Source organism: Sciurus vulgaris (genome assembly GCF_902686455.1).
Source record: "Sciurus vulgaris genome assembly, chromosome: 6".
In the NCBI taxonomy this organism is placed as follows: domain Eukaryota; kingdom Metazoa; phylum Chordata; class Mammalia; order Rodentia; family Sciuridae; genus Sciurus; species Sciurus vulgaris.
The window spans coordinates 15499650-15512775 of NC_136466.1; positions in this window are offsets into that span (position 1 = coordinate 15499650).

Below are 13126 nucleotides of genomic sequence, written 5' to 3' on the forward strand. Positions count from 1 at the left end.
ACCAGAAATGACATTAAAAAATTCAGAAATTTTCAAAACTTTTCATTTTGTTTCTGTTGTTTAGTCAACAAAGCCTTTTATTCAAGTTAAGCCTTATGAGAAATCCTTTATATACTAAAATAATGGCTGGGAAAGTAGTAGAAATAGGTGTAGGGGACCATGTTGGACCCTTGCTTCACCATCCTAGGCTGAGCAGGAATTCCCTGTGGAGCCATTGTGCATATTTCAAAAACATGCCCTTCCTTGGAAAGAACTCTTCTATCTGTTGGCAACTTGTATAACCTGCTGCTTTTGTTATAAAATCACCTAATGTTTTCTTAAATACACACTATTTTTGATGGAGAGTGGCCATGCTGTGCACTGTGAAGCCTGCTACTAGGTCTTGGGAACACTGGGGTTCTTTGTTGCATGTAAAGAGCTACAGATCTGGTTAAGCTTGCATATTTTCTCCATTGGAGACAGTCCAATTCCATGGATCCAAGTGTTCCTCACTTGATAGGCTTGCACTTGGAAGATACAAACTATGACTGTTTATTTAATTTGCGTTCCATAACATCCCTATAGATTCACATGGAATAAAACAACTGCAAGAAACACAGCAATGACCTTTGACAAAACTAGATTTCATTTTTGGATAAACTGCCATGAGAATCACTGATGAGGGGCATGGGGTCCTCAGGCTCAAGCAGAAAGAAAGAAGGGATACTTGAAAACCAAGGTGATTGAACTGCCAGTAAGGAAGCAGAAACTGCACAACTGTCCAGAGATAAAGGCTGTGATTTGAACACTAGCAGTTGAAGAGCTATCATGAAAAAGAATGATCAGGGGTGCAACGTCCAGGAACCAGTAAGTGGAATGCTGGAAAAGTGGCAGGGACGATAATACCTGCATTTCAGCCATTGTGCTTTTCTGAAAGAGAGTAACTGTATTCAAAGCAAACAAATAAATTACTTAGACTATTCAGTGTGGAGGGGAGTGAGAAAATGATAATGTTTAACTGAAGATATGGCCAGGTCCCCTTTTAAGTCAAAAATATCACAGCCTTTTCCATGATTGCAGAATAACTGCAAATGTACATGGTGAAAACAGGTAAGTAACAAATGCAAAAAGGAAAAAAAAATAAAAGAAAGAAAAAGTAAAAAACAACAAAGACAAAAACAAAACAACAACAACAAAACAAACAAAAACCCTATAAAGTGAGAGAATGTTTGAGATTACTTGTGGTCTTTCTTCCCACATATATGACCCAGAAAGTTTCAGTAAAAAATAAATTCTTGATTAGGGAAAGAACCTTGAGACTATGAAGAGCCCAGGAGCAGAAGTGGACATAGTTTCTGAAAAGGACCAGCACCCAAGGGCTACACTGGATGCAAAACAAAGGGAAGAGAAGAGGAAAATATATTGAAATACTGACAGAGAAAGACACAGAGGAAGGAATCCAGAGACCGAAAAGGGGAAGCTCATAAAACCCTGCACAGAAAATACCAGCACCAAATAAGCAATAGCAATTGGTCTTTGAGAGGATTTTTTGATTCATGAAAGGAAGGAAGAAAGCATGAAAATAGAAATGAAGGAGGGAGCAAGGGAGGCAGAGAGGGAAGGGATGAACGGAAGGAGAGGTGGAGAGAGGGAAGGTGGGAGTAGAAAACACAAGGATGAAGAACAATCAAAGCAAGAGTCCTGAAAATGACCTCACTACATGGTATGTCCCCATGCCCTCCCTCTGTGAAGGAGGCCTTGTGGCCAAAGCAAACCTTATGATTCAATGGAATGTTGGTAATTAGTTGAAATGTTTAATTTAACGGTTTAGTAAATTCAGCTAATAGTTTATCTCAAGTGTGTGATTAAGTTATTCTCAAGGAAATTCTTTTTTGTTCCAAATCTCAATTAAGATTTCTAACACGGGTTATTTCAAAAATAACCTAAGTCCAAAAAAAAAAAAAAAAAAAAAAAGATGGATCTGTATCTTAATCCTTGCTCAAAAATATACTGCAGATAGATCAAAGATTTAAATGAAAGAAATAAAGTGAGAAAAATGCAAAAAAGCAGAACTTATTGCCTTACATTATCTTTCAATAGGAAAGGACTTAAAACATGAATTCAGAGCCATAAAAGAGAATGCTGATAAATGTGTCTCCTTAAAATTTTAAATATTCTCATTTCATAAGAAAAATCTTGAGTAAATGAAAAAGGCAACTGAAAATTAGAAGTATATGTAATATATAATAGACAAAAACTGACTTTGTTAGTACTTAAAGAAATCTAAATAATCAGAGAAACAAATAGAAAAATGGGGTAAGATAGAAAGATGACTGTGGAGAAAATGATATGTAAAAAGCTCTTAAGTACTTGAGTTAATATTTAGACTCACTCACTGTGAAAATACAAATTAAAAATACAGTCCAATATCATTTTCACTGAGCAAGTTCGCAAATATCAAACTTGAGACAACACAATCGGAGGAAGAGAAACAGGCGCATATATATATATATGTGTGTATATAATTTACATGTATATAATTTGCATATATATAATTTACATACGTGTGTATATGTAAATTATATATATATATGCAATCAATGTTATTATTAAAAATTATTTAAAATGCATTTAATCTTTGGCTCCCGAGTTCCAACTCTAGGAATTTTTCCTTAGATTAGGAAGGATCTGAAATTTTTTGCTACTTCTGATGTAGCAATTAGCCTGTCAAATATTTATGTATAGACAGAATTGCAGAGACTCCCAGGGCAAGAGATACAGAGTACTATTTGCTATGAGACATCAAGCAGCATGAGATGCGTGTGTTCCTTGGTTTCTCTTATCTCATCAAGTTCCACATGGGCAACATTTAGAGGTGTGCATGTGGTGGGTTTTCCTCACGCTGGGCAACCCTGAACCTAGGAACTTAGTTATCTTTTCCACCTGCCAGTAAATAAATCAGCTTGCTTTCTAGAGGGGGACACCACCTCTATCTTCAGCTTTGGTGATGGAAAAACCTTAACTATGTGGTTAAGATCTAATATTTGACTTCTATTTTGTAGACCAGTTGAGAGAATAGACTGATTAACAGAGTAGTCAAATAGCTTAATAGGTTAGTAGAAGTCTTCTGAGAGACAGATCCAATTGCAAAAGGGTTATAACCATAGTCTGTATTGATTTATTCTTGTGAATTAGAACAATCTAATCTCATTGCCTAGATGTTTTATATTCCAGAACAGAAGCTGGATTCAATCCAGAGGCTAAATCCCACCCCTCACTGATTTCTATAAAGATTTATCAGAACACCACCACTTTCTCCACTTACATACTGTCTGTGGCTGTTTTCAAATTACAACAGCAGAACCGACTAGTTGCAAAGGAGACCATAGAGCCTAAAATATTTGGAATCTAACTTTCCACAGAAAAAGTTGACTGACACATGTTCTGGAGGTTCTTTGCATAGCTCCAAAAAATGGGAAAACAGGATGTTTTTGTTAGCAGACAGAGGATTTGGATTACCTTCAGCATGAGGACCACAAATTATGGTAAATCTCTTGTCAAGAAAGAAATAGAATTCCTACATTCAAATTCTCTGAAAACATATTCCTTGAAAGAGTAACTACTTACTCTAAGGTTAATTTAAGTCAGAACACCTGCAGTGAGAAACATCCATTCCTTCTCAGACACAGTCACTTGAGATAATATCATTGTATTTATTCAAGCAATCATTTTCTGCTGGATGCAATGGTGCACATCTGTAATCCCAGTGGCTTAGGCTGCTGAGGCAGGAGGATAGAGAGTTCAAAGCCAGCCTCAGAAAAACTGAGGTGCTAAGCAACTCAGTGAGACCCTGTTTCTAAATAAAATACAAAATAGGCTGGGGATGTGACTCAGTGGCTGAGTGTCCCTGATTTCAATCCTGGTTACCTGACCCTCAAAAAAAAAAAAAAAAAAAAAAAAAAAAAGTCATTTTCTGATCAGATACTATTCAGACTCTGAAAATGGAAGGTGACTGCAATTTGACTGTTCTCAGTTTGTGACTGGAGTTTACTGGTCATATCCTCCTCGGGGGAATTACCCCTATTAAAATACTGATGCTCAATCAGCACAGTCATGCCTCACTTAATGATGGAGCCAAGTTCTAAGAGATGAACTGGTGGACAAAACCCATGGGTTATATACCTACACAAACCACTACACTCTCAGTGAGTTTTATGATCTCAAGAGATGGAAACTGTGTATTTGGTACCATTGACCTAAATGTTATTATGTACTATGTAACATATATTGGTGCTTCTACAGCCAAAGCAACACAGCTATTTCTTTCAGGCCCTACAGATACCCTACAAATCAAGGTGAGCTCCAACTACAACTATCAATAAAGATTCCATTTTGACAGTGTGTTGGGTGTGTAGCTACCCATCTACAAACATCAGAACTCAGGTTTCCAGCTCATTCATTTGGGTTGCTTTGGAAGAGCGATGGGGGAAACAAAAGACTTTAATCAATAACAACTTGGCTCTATTTTTTAAAAATATGACTCAGAGGTAAAATATTCTTTTGAAATTTATTTTATTCACACCATAAGTCCCCTCAGCCTGATTGTAACTCATACACTTCTTGTCTCTGTTTTATGAAATGATAATATTCCAGGCAGTGGCTAAGAAATGCTTATTTGCCCCTGGGTCACACATCAGTTACATATGCACTGATGGATAGGAGAAGAAGCTTCAATTTGCTGTAGAAGAATGTGATAAAAAGAGATAAAGGAAGGAAAATGGCATTCTCAGTTGATCAGTTTGATCACTTTTATAGATTGCTTGTCAGTGGGGAAAAAAATCATAGACCTTGCTTCAAGTTTCCGAAGAACTAACATTGGACTAAGTGATTCCCTAAACCCCTCGCCATTTTACCTCCATTATTAGACTTTTCTGCTAGCAAATGCCTGTCACTCCCAGGTGTCCTTCATTATCAAGTCAAAGCATTTTTTTTTTCCCCAAAACTCAGATTGCAGCATTTCCCAAGGCTTATTGATGGTTTTGAGGGGAACCAAACTTTCCAGATAAGATATTTTATACTTTGGGAAAATCCTTTTAAGAACAGCATGCTGTAAGTGTTTGAGATTAATTCTCTCTCCATCAAATGCAGATAAACTGGGAAGATTTTTCTACTATAACCAGAATAGCTTTCTATTACAGTAACCCTTTCTTTGACCTAGAGTCTGACTGTTGCAAAATTAAGGAAAAAAAAAAAATAAACTTTGGTGCTATGAGTCCAATCGACTGTGTATTATTAAAATGGTAATGGCGGTATCTGAGGTGACTCATTAAATTAATTCTACATTTAATTATCTAGATTTTCTCACTTCAGATAGACATCAACACAAACTATTTTTTTCAATTTGGTGTCCTATATGTAAATCGAAGTACTGTGAAGCAGAAAGAAAGAGATAGTGTTTGGTCATTGCTAACCAGAAAGGTAAATATTTCAGGGTAAATATCTGCACATCAATGCAGGCTAATCAGGCATCTTTATCAAATGGTAAAACTGCATTTTGCTCAGAGTTTAACATGGAATGGTTAAAGGCAAGGACAACTTGCAGGTGCCCTTATCAACATATTAGCCCCAATTGCATTTTCCAAATATGTTATCAAAATGGTAATTCTATGCTTTCCTTTCTGTAGCTAGACTAGGTTTCATAAAGGTAGAATTATTACTATAAATATATTGGGGGGAAACTATTTCAATTACTGGAAGAATATGTAACTCCAACTCTATTTATTTCAATTTATTCAACTGTCTTGATATATTCGTGCACAGAACTTTATAAAGAATGAATAAATTCACCTTGAAATTGTACCAATTGACTTTGGCTGGGCTAGACTGTGAGAGGAATCAGAGTCCCTTTTTCAAATAAGCCTTGACAATGCTGATCAAAACAAAGAGGCTATTCATTTATTAAACTGACAGCTCAACCCGGGCTTCAGGCCTATGGGATGATGGGGCCTGGGGTGTTCGTCATGGCCTGGGGTGCTGGCCTCTTCCGCACACATTTTTGCTGTGCACACACTCAGAGCCTATATCTGACGGTGTGACATTTCCTAGGGCACTGGCAGCTGTTCAGATGTCAAGCAGCTGGTGTGAGAACTGTCATCCACACCAGGTGATTATTCCATGAGTGACATGTTAGCCCAGAGAATTTTTTCATAAAACCACCTTGGTTTCCCTTTAGTTACTTACAGTTTATCAAAAATTTCAGCAGAGATGTGTCTGGTTAACATCTCTATTAAAGCAAAATTGAACATGCAATGGTCATACTAGGTAACTGGTTATTATTACAGGGTTGGGAGGTGTGCATTATGTAGGTTGTTACTAGTACAGTAAATGCACCAAATTTTGTGGAAAAAAACCATTTTCTAAGTGAAAGTAAATTCAACTTTTCATTCACTTATTCAATAGATACAGCACCATAATCCCATTTGGGATTCTGTTGGAATGCTGTGTGCACTGGGCTAATTGGATATGACAATGGGAGAGGTTTGATGCAAAGAACATTCCCATCCATGTGTTCTGGGTTCATCAGAATCCTGTAAATCACCATTCTAAGGAACAGAGCTGAACACTGAGCAAGACAGGAGCAACATGGCAAGAGCACATTAGAGTTGCAGTGATCTACAGAATTATCTTGGCTTCTTAAGTATATGGAGCCATATTTTAGCATTTAAGTGTTCTCTCTTGGAACACTATCCACTATATGTTAAATCAAAGGATTTTTCTCCTAACAATGCATTCTGTTGTAAAATCAATACTCATTTAGTACACTCCAGCATAAGAGATGTCAGAATTAGATCACTGTGCAGAGAAAGAGGACACTGCCATTTTTAAAGAAAGATATTAGTCTGCAAAGCATGAGGCTAAGTAAGTGTACAGTGGGTATGAAGCTTTAGATGAAGAGACTGAAGCACAATACCTAGCACAAGAGGCTGAATATTGCCAAAGCTGCTATTAAATAGCTCCTCATTCTGCAAAGCCAAGTTTGCTCAGGTGTACTTAGGATTGCAAAAAGAAATCTATGAATTTTATAATCACTTTTGTAAAACAAGTGTTGTGTCCTGATAAAAAAGAATTGTGGTGTTACACTAATTTTTGATTCTTTCCTTTATTGTTGAATATCTACACATACTATAAATAATGATAAGTTACATAACTATCATTGCTTATCCTTTACTTATATTCATTTGCAAATTTTTCTATCATTACTAAAAATTTTCCTAAGTAATAACTCCTCTTGATTATTAACTCACATAATTAGGTAGAGATGAATCAACTTCCAGAACTAGGAGATGTGACTTAGGTCTAAGTCAATCACTGTCTTTACTAACTCAAAGATGTGCAAATGACTTCAGCAGGCTCATAACCCCCCACTTATCTGTGAGTCTCACATTCTGCAATTACAGTTACCAATGGTTAACTGCGATCCGCAAACATCACATGAAAAATAAGAAATAATCAACATACGTTTTAGATAGTACACTATCCTGAGTAAGGGGATAAAATCTTACCATCAGCCTGCTACATTTCACATGAGATGTGAACCATTTCTTTGTCCGGTGTATCCAAGCTGTATATACTATCTGCTCCTACATCACTTAGTAGCTCTCTTGAACAGTAAATCAACTGTTGTGGTTGCCTGGTGCTTGTGTTCAAGTTTTTGCTGTCTTACTTTGAAATGATCCCAAGAATAGTAATACTGGAAATTGTATTACATGATATCTTTATACTTGTTCTATTTCATTATTAGTTATTATTAATTTCTTACTATGTCTAATTTATAAATTCAACTTCATTATAGGTTCGTGTGAATAGAAAAATATAACAGTATATGTAGGGTTTGGTACTGTCTGTGGTTTCAGACATTCTCTGCAAATAGGATAAGCATACAATCTAAGAAATATATCCTCAAATATAAGGGGAGACTTCTGGAGTCCTGAAATTCAGTTGGAGTTCTTGGGGAAAGTTTTGAGTCTATAAATCACCTACCTCATTGTACTATGAAGAAAGCTTCTGTAAAAATTGGCCATTACAGAAGATAAACCAACATAACAATAGAGAGAACCTGGTAACATACATAGACTGTGATTTTATCCATATGTGAATCCAGTACAACCCACTGACCTTTCATTAATATAAGCAAATAAATGCCTTTCACTAAGCTACTTACACCTGGGAGTATGCTAATTTAAATATGTTCTAAAATTTAAGTTCTCTCTCTTTTTTTTTTTTTTTTTTTTTTTTTTTACTGACCAGTTTCTCTCCTATTTTGCAAGGTTTCAACATCTCATTTTTAAATTATTATTTAATTTTTTAATTTTTACAGACTGCATTTTGATTCATTGTACACAAATGGGGTACATCTTTTCATTTCTATGGTTGTGCACAATGTAGATTCATACCATTCATGTAATCATACATGTACATAGGGTAATGATGTCTGTCTCATTCCACCATCTTTCATACCCCCCTCCTCCTTCTCATTTCCCTCTATGTAATCTAAACTTCCTCCATTTGAGGTTCATGTGGAGAAATGTGCAAAGATGTCTAGGGTGACAATTTGTCTAGCCACCTTTATGAATGGTTATTTTCAAATTCTCATGTGCTTTTAACATTTATTGAGTGGCATTCTTCCATAAAGATTAGTGATCCATTTTTTCTGTTTGTATGTGTCTGTTTGAGTACCAGTTGGGTATCAGAGGAGTTTTTAAAAGGCGTTATGAACAGATACTATTATTATTTTTTGATGCTTCAAATGTTCTAGTGAATCCCTTTTGAGGTGGTTTACATCTCATTTTGACATGGTCCCATTCATTTACTTCTTTCTTGCTCTCTGATACATGATATCATACTCTGAACCAGGGACAGTAGTGTATGCCTGTAATCCCAGTGCCTCTGGAGACTGAGGCAGAAAGACTGCAAGTTCAAGGCATCCTCCACAACTTAGTGAGACCCAACTAAAAACAAAGTTGTGGGGGCTGGGGCTGGGGATGTAGGTCAGTGGTAGAGCACCCCTGTGTTCAATCCCAGTATCACAAAAACTAAGCCAACCAATTAACCAAACAAATAAAAATCCCATTGTATTCTAGAACATCTTATATTTTCCATTATAAACCTGGAATTGGCCATGTCAACCAAGGAGTCATGGTTTCTTTTAGTGAGCCATATGGCATTTCACATTCCAAAACTGTTAAGATTCCAGTGACATTTTTTACAGAGAGGAAAAAAAAAATCCTTAAACTTGTATGGAACCACGAAAATCCCTGAAGAACCAAAGCAGTCTTGATTGAAAAGGACTATCATGAGGGTTTGGGATATAGCTCAGTGGTAGGGCACTTGCCTAGCATGTGCAAGGCCCTGGGTTTGATAACCACCACTGGAAAACAAAAGAAAAAACATTGAAAGCATCAATACTACTTGATGTTATTGATTTATTTATTTTTATCTATTTATTTTTTTAACCAGGGATTGAACCCAAGGACCCTTAACCATTGAGCTACATTCCCAGCCCCCCCTTTTTTTTTTAAAGTTCTTATACACATTCATGTTTGTAAAGAACAACATAAAAAAAAATAGATTTCTATGACCTTTTGACAGATTTCATGTAGATTTTTTTACTATATGTAAAGGAAAATATACATATGAACTGACTACACATAAAAATAGTTTGTGTTTTTATAGGGACATAACCATTATAATCTCTGCTATCTTGCCAACAAGGAATCTGGGTCATCAGGAAATCCTTAATCCCGATTACTTTTTAGATTGTAACACTATCTTAGTGACATCTATTTGATGCCTCCATAAATATTTACATACAAGATATTAAAATGATCTGACATTGCTCTGGTTTCCTAGACTGGCCAGCATACTCTCTATATGGATAAATACTTAAGTAAATATACAATATGTAGGATAACTTTAACTCACTAAAATTTTGAGATTTTAATGCAAATATAGATTATATAAGGTCAAATACTAGATGAAATATTCTCAGACAAAACACAAAGATATAAACAAGCACAAATAACTATTTGCATAAATCCATATATGAATATAGCTATAATCAAATAAATGTATGTGTGTATATGTATGTATGTACATATGCGTATATATTTCTCATTTTCATGAGTTTTTATTAATATCTGTATTCTACTTTTCCATGAATGTTATCACTTTGCTTCCTTAACTATGACAAATTGTAGGTTAAGTATTTTTTATTGTATTTGCTGAATTTTTAGTCAATTTGAATATTTAATAGTGATCATTAAGAACAATATTTATCAGACTTTTCAACTTTAATGACTCATTTTCAGATTTTAAAATATTGTTCTTCCAATATTTTAAGTATATACATATTATTATATATAATATACTTATTATATATATTATACTTATATACTTATTATATAATATATACTTAGTTAATATATAATATATACTTATTATATGATATACTTATATATATATATATATAAAAAATATACTTATTTATTTATGTGTTCTACCCATAGGTGGAACACACAAGAGAAAACCAAGGCGGAGAAAGAGAATAGCAAAAACCGAATTTTCTTTTAAACACAAACTTTAGAGCTTCCCTCTTCTGGATACTTCTGTAGGTTTGTATATTACATTGTACTTATAATCATCTAATTTACCTAAAACTTACATCAGATTAGTATGTTTTTTACTCAGTTAAAAGCAAAATCCAGCTCCAATCCAATGCCATTTCAAATTTCATATAATCTTCAACTTACTGTTGTCAGAGTGATGGAAATTCAGAATATTGTGAGAAATCCTTTTATTTTCTAACTTAAAAACAAAAAAGAACAATGAACTTTGTAATTAAAGATCAAATCAAGACATTATGTATCTGATAATTTTGTTTGTTCCTATCAACCTAGCAAACTGCAGATGTTCTATGAATATCTTTTTAATAAATGAATCCTCTGGAATGGGCAACAGTATGATATTTTCTATATACCTTTTAAACTTTTATTTGATGTTACCCTGAGATTTTCTAATTCTAGGAATGGATATCAGGATCCATGTAAAAGTATTTCCTCATAATAATAAAACACTTTATACACATGTACAAAGCACTCAAACAGAAGAAACAACAACACTGGATAGAGAATGTGATTTTAAAGAATATTTCATATATTTCAACAGTTTTTTACTGATATACAAAGTTTTGTGCATATGCTTTAGCAAAGAAAGAGTGTAACTTCTTTTATATTTGTTATTCTCAATTGGTTTTGATCCAGAGTACTGAAAATTCTGGGTTTCCTGTTTACCACTTCTAAGCACTTCTCTATTTTACTTTCGATTTGTTTGCTTTTGTTTCGTATTTTTAGAAAGAAGAAGTAATTTGAGTGTTTGAAATGTGTTTGTAAAGTTGAGTAGCTAACCCTTGGTCCTGCTTTTGTCTCCTGTCACTGTCAAGAGAACAAAATCTCCAAAGTCCTCAAGCAGAGAGCTCTTCCTTTCATTTTGGTGACTTTTCTTTCCCCTTCCTAAGCGAAATTGCTGATCAAGTGTCAGACTCCATTTAGATGACTTAACAGCACATCTTGTCAGTTTTTACAGCTTTGGAAAATGTCCCCAATTTACTCTAATTGTCTTCTCTCAGGTGGCAGCCATCAAATGACAGTTATGGACGTGTTTCCTGTTAGAGTCATGCCTTGAGATTCTCCAGCCCTCTCTGCCATAACCATATACAAGTGGTAATGAACAACCTGACAATTACACAGATGCCATTTTTGAGCTGCTGTATAAAAGGAAGGACAGTCTTATTACTTAATTACCAGAATGCCAACTGATACAAGGAAGCCTGCATTTCCTTCTAATGTGTGGCATCCAGAAGAACCTCTTTGGAATTGATTCCTTTATCTACTTACTAAGATTAAAGCCTGCCACGGTGAAATGAAGAAACACCCTTCTTATCCTTAACATTTGTTTCCTTTCCGCTTCCTGACACAACAGACATTAATTAATTATCATTTCTTTACCAGTAACTAAAGATTTAAACACTCCCTCCCCTCCCCATACACAGTTTCATAGATGCTAGTCCTGATGGGAAGACAAAATACATTTTTGCTTTACATAGTGTTTCATTCACTCACTAAATTTCTCTCTCCTCTGACTAGAGTATAACTAACACTAGTAGGTATTTAGTGAAGACTTTGAGAAAACAATAATTCCAAAGAGGTCATTATTAATACCCATTATTAATAATTTCATAAATTAATTTATGAATGAAATATTATTCTCCTGTTCAAATACCTTACTGCTATCTGGTAGGTGGTTGGTTTATGCAGAACTAGTAAATATCATCATGTCTTACATATATGATCTAAGTCAGACTTCTTTGGATTTTGTTTTAAGCTTAACTCTTTACTAGAACTTTAAATCAGAAAAAGACTTCATGAGCATGACAGTTGGATCTTATGCTTATGCACCGTAGTGAATTGCAAAGTAAGAAGTCCCTCTTATTTATTTTGATGCTAGGATGACGAATTTACTTGAGGGAAAATGGCTGATTCTTATCCTCTTCTCAACCTCCCAAATGTAATAGGCTATTCAAATAAAGTTTGTACAAAGAATGGACAGAAAGTCCCACCACCATTCGGTGTGGTTCCTATTTTTATTTGGTTTAGTTTCTTTCTTTTTCATTCAAGAGGGGTTTATATGGATAATGTTAAGTAGAAACAATAGAGTTGTTAACATCTCAAAAACACAAGGAATACAAAAAATAAATAAATAATCAAAGGTCAAAATAAACAAACAGCCTGGAAAGAAATAAAAGTAGACAGGTATCACAGAGACTGGCATTTAGAGGTAGGCAGACCATGAAGGGAGGGACTAAATAATCCCTGGACTAGGACACTTGAGATTTAAAAACAGATTCTTCTTCTGTGACAATTGTTCCCTCCCCACTTTCCAGAGAGAAAATTGATGATATAACCAGCTTAGCAACTTATGAGTGGAGGACAAGGATTTAGACCAGATCTCTTTGGCTTTACAGTCTCTCTGTGACCCCATATTTGACTCAGAATTGTATATTGGAAGATGGTTTCTACTTCCCCACTTTAAT